The sequence below is a fragment of the Centruroides sculpturatus genome, unplaced genomic scaffold (genome assembly GCF_000671375.1).
Source record: "Centruroides sculpturatus isolate CEXI.00-Female unplaced genomic scaffold, Cexi_2.0 scaffold231, whole genome shotgun sequence".
NCBI lineage: Eukaryota > Metazoa > Arthropoda > Arachnida > Scorpiones > Buthidae > Centruroides > Centruroides sculpturatus.
This window is the reverse complement of record NW_019384443.1, coordinates 774,754-779,279: the sequence shown is the minus strand read 5'-3', so window position 1 is coordinate 779,279 and position 4,526 is coordinate 774,754.

Here is a 4,526-nt window from a genome sequence, read left to right as displayed (position 1 = left end):
GAAGAAGTCGAAAACGAGGAGAAAGAATTTTCTGATTTTGAAACTAACGCCTCTACTTGTGAATCTAATTTATTAACTCGAGGTGAGCTACATGAACTTCTTAGGCATCTGAACGTGTCTAAAGTAAAGGCAGAACTCTGAGTTTCTCGACTAAACCGTTGTCATTTACTTCATCGGACAACTAAGGTGCGATTTTTCATAATCGTCAAGAGGATTTTGAAGACTAGTACTGTATTGTGAAGAAAGTGGTTTTATTTATTGCAATAATATTAGTGTTGTGATGTATGCACTTGATAATAAACATAATACCACAAAACGGAGATTTTCATTGATTCGTCTAAGATTAGTGTTAGGCTGTGCTTTTACCCAATCGAAACAAATTTCCTTCTGTGCCATTAGCTTATTCGACTAAAATAAAAAAAAACATGCAAATATGAAAGTCGTACTTGAAAAAAACTCATTATCAAAAGTACAATGGATCATATGTTGTGATTTAAAACTCGTTGCATTATTAATTGACTATAGTGAATTTTGTTGTGTGAGTGGAACAGCAGAGACAAGAAAAATCATTACCTGAAGAAGAAAATGCGTGAAATTTTTATTCCTGGCCAGAAAAATACCGTTATGCCCCATTATTCAATGCTGACATGATTCTCCTACTCACGTCATGTAAAGTTAAGACTTTTCAAAAATTTTGTCAATGTAATGAATGCAAACAATGCTATTAATATATTTCATTATATGACGGAAAAATTTCTTCATATAAGTGATACTAAAATTCAAGCTGGAATTTTCGTAGGTCCACAAATAAGAACTTTAATTCAAGATGTGGAATTTAAATCTTCTTAAGTTAAATATATGAGATATAATATGTCTTTAAAATGCATATCTAGGATTTCCACCTGGACTTTTTCTCNTTAAATAACAAGAACAATAACTTTATAATATTTTATTATAAGAATTACATAATTTTAGTGATAACAGTTTTTTAAATTTGATGTAAAAATAATATAAAACTATTTTACTGGATAATCGTCGTCATAAATATTTTTCACTTTTCAAGAGATTTCAAGAAAAAGCATCTGAACAACAGAATCCTTTTAAGACGTCTTCTAATGAAACATCGTCTGCACCAGTAAATACACATAATGACAGCAAAGAGGATAAACAATGTAAAGCAGACCACAAAGACGATAATCCTAGATTGTCAGTAATAGTATTTCAATGTCATTTATGTTCGTTCAGCACACGCTCGAATGAGAAATGGTTGGAACATAAGCAGTATCACATGGAAGAACTTCCTTCCACCTCAACGGTAATTATTCGATTCATTCTTTAAAAATAAATTGTATTTATCGAAATTTACGTTTTAATTAAATAGAATTATATATTTTGACTTTCCATTAAATTTAACACAGTTTACAATTAACTGTTAAATGAAGTATGAAATTCCTGTAACCTAACAGGTGTAATTTATGACTTGTTGATCCATTTTGAATGAAATGTTTTATTTAGCTGAGAAGATGACATAATAGCGAGTGTTTCATATGTAGTTTATTCAGAACTTTGGCCGCATTAAAATCATATACAGTGGGTGATCGGTTAACGAACAAATCGGACAAGGAGCGCTTCACAGAACGAACACAATAAGAAGCGACATGAAATAGTGAATACCGATTGGTCTTCCCTTGTCTTCAGGAAACAATTCGAATCTTTTCGTAGCGCGGAGACGTCGACATCGACACTCAATCCAGTATATACTGAATGGATAGTATTCCTCCGAACTTTCAAACTCTAACTTGTAATTTTAGCCTTTTATTTTTCTGAAGAAACAATCTTTTTTATAGCATTCGCCAGTCCATCGGGCAGGCACTCGTTAAATTTTGCGTCGGTTTTTTATTTTCAAATGGTGAAATTATAATAGCAAAGGTAGAGAGTGAGCAGAAGATGTCTGATGTTGCTGGACATTATGGCTCGAACAGGTCTATAGTAAGCTGCAGTTCAATCTTATCTAAAAAAGATACTGTATAATCTAAAAGAATCAAGCAGCTAAAGGAATAACAGAAACCACACCTGAAATATAAAGACCATTAAAGAGCTTATAATTGAACCTGAAACTGATCTGACGACGGAAACTCGGCGAAATATGCTTTCTTGTGAAAAACAGGATTAATGCCAATATCTACTATTAAAGATCTTCTTAAGAAGTGGGAGGCTGCCAGAACAACGGTCTTAGAATGGCATCCAAACCAAGTTGAGGATAATAGGCTTACTTCTGAAAGATCCTTAACAAGAGAGAAAATCAATCGACATTAGGCAGATTCTTTAACCTCCACAAATAGAAGACACGTAATAAAAATTAGACTGTGTACAGGGTGTCTTATAAATTTGTGAATAGTTTAAAAATTCATAAAAGCTGATCGAATTGGTATATTTGTACGCGGTTTGCATAAAAGTTATTCTCGTGACAGGGGATATTTTTCTGTAGAGAAAAAGGAAACAATTCAAATTTTTGTGGATAGAGAGCGCTGAACGCAAAAAATTACTGGAATTTCATGAGAAAGTTACGTTTATTTGCATGCTGGCAAATGTTTCCACTTACACTCATATCACAGCACAAGAGCAATTGTTCTATGTGTCCGCCATCACTACAAATGACAGTTTGCAAGCTAGTGAAAACGCCATTAACTGCAGCATGTAGCAGATCCGGATGGATGTAGGAGATTTCGTGGCGAATGGCGTCCTTTAACTGCATTAAAGAAGATGGGCTATTGCGGTACACGCGGGACTTAATTAACGTAACCCCATAGCCAAAAGTCAAGGAGTGTTAAATCCGGTGAGCGAGGGGACCATTCATCTGTACAGTAATGGCTGATTAATCGTTCTTCAGTAAAGGTTCTTCTCAAGAATATCTTCACGTCGATTATGATGTGAGGAGGTGCCTTGTCTTGCATGAATGTCACTGTGTCAAGGACATTATGTTCCAATAAGCACGGTTTCACTTTCTCCTGAAGAATTTGCAAGTAACACGTTCCAGTAATTAAGCACATTTTCCAGCCTGATTATTTACAGGGCTCCTCAAAGAAAAAAGAACCCACAATAACAAATTCAGTGAAACCACTCCAAACAGTAACACATGGTGAATGTAGGGTTCCTCAGTGTAAGCATGTTGGTTATCCTTAGCCCATATTCTACACTTATGAGTATTGACTGTTCCATGCAATGAAAAATGAGCCTTATCTGTCCACAAGATATTGAGCAGTCATTGTAGATATTCGTCGATATTCGACAAAACCCAATTTACGAAGTCCAACCGCTTAGCTGTGTCATTTGGTAAGAGCTGGTAACCAGTATGCATACAGTTGTAACACACCATGAATGATGATGGAATACCAATGTTTTCGTTATTCCAGTTATTCGTGCCAGTTCGTGCGCTACTTGGGGCACGTGTTGACTGTTCTCTCAGAGTCTCCATTTGCGAAGCCACATCGAAGGTCCGAACCTCTGTTGAACGTGGTGCACCACTGCGTGGGCGAATACACAATCTTCCGTTTCTTCGAAACGTCGTACTAAGAAAACCAATGCGGCAGGTGTAATTGGACCTAAACTTTCTTCACTCTCTTTTGTGTCCTAAACCTTCGAAAGTTTCAGCCGGCGATTCGCCGCTGAGATAAAACAACTTCACCAATACTGCTTTATCCACCAACGTCAACATCATAATGAAAACCGTTTGTCAGTGATAGTAACAGAAAAATTCAGAAATGAGCTGTTAATCTGCATTTTATAACACACAGATTTGCACAATTCCAGCGATTTTCTAGCGTTCAACGCCCTCTGTCGACAAAGATTTAAACTATTTCCTTTTCTCTATTCAAAAAATCCATCTTCGTGAGAATAACTTTTACGCAAATCGCCTTAAATATACCAATTCTTTCAACTTTCTGAAGTTTTAAACTATTTACACGTTTATGACACACTCTTTATATATGTATTTTTATTATTACATATAAATAAACGTACAGTGGTGCCTGGTATAACGTACGCCTCGAATAACGGACGCTGCGAATAACGGACTTTCTGTTTGACCGTTACGTGACTCCAGCAACGGACTTGCTGCGAACAACGGACTTTTTGTTCGGCAGTTACGTGAGACGAACAATGGACTTTCTTCGAACAAGTGCGAATGATGTTTCCACTCTTTTGCCGTTGCCAATACAATCTGCTATTTTTAGGATATATTAGTATTATTAAAATGTATTATCAGTATATCTGAAGTAGAAATGTAATGTAATTTATGTTGATGATTTAAATAAACATTAAATGTAATGTAATATATGTTGACGATTCAAATAAACGAAATGTAATTGTGTAGATGCCGAGGTGGTGGGACGAAAAGAGGTTGTAAAAAACAAACGGAGCGAGAGTAGCTCGTTGAAGTGTTTACTGATCTTAATTAATAAAGAATTATTCGTATCATATAATCTGGCAAGTTAAGTCATTTATAATGCATCATGGCTTCTAAAAAA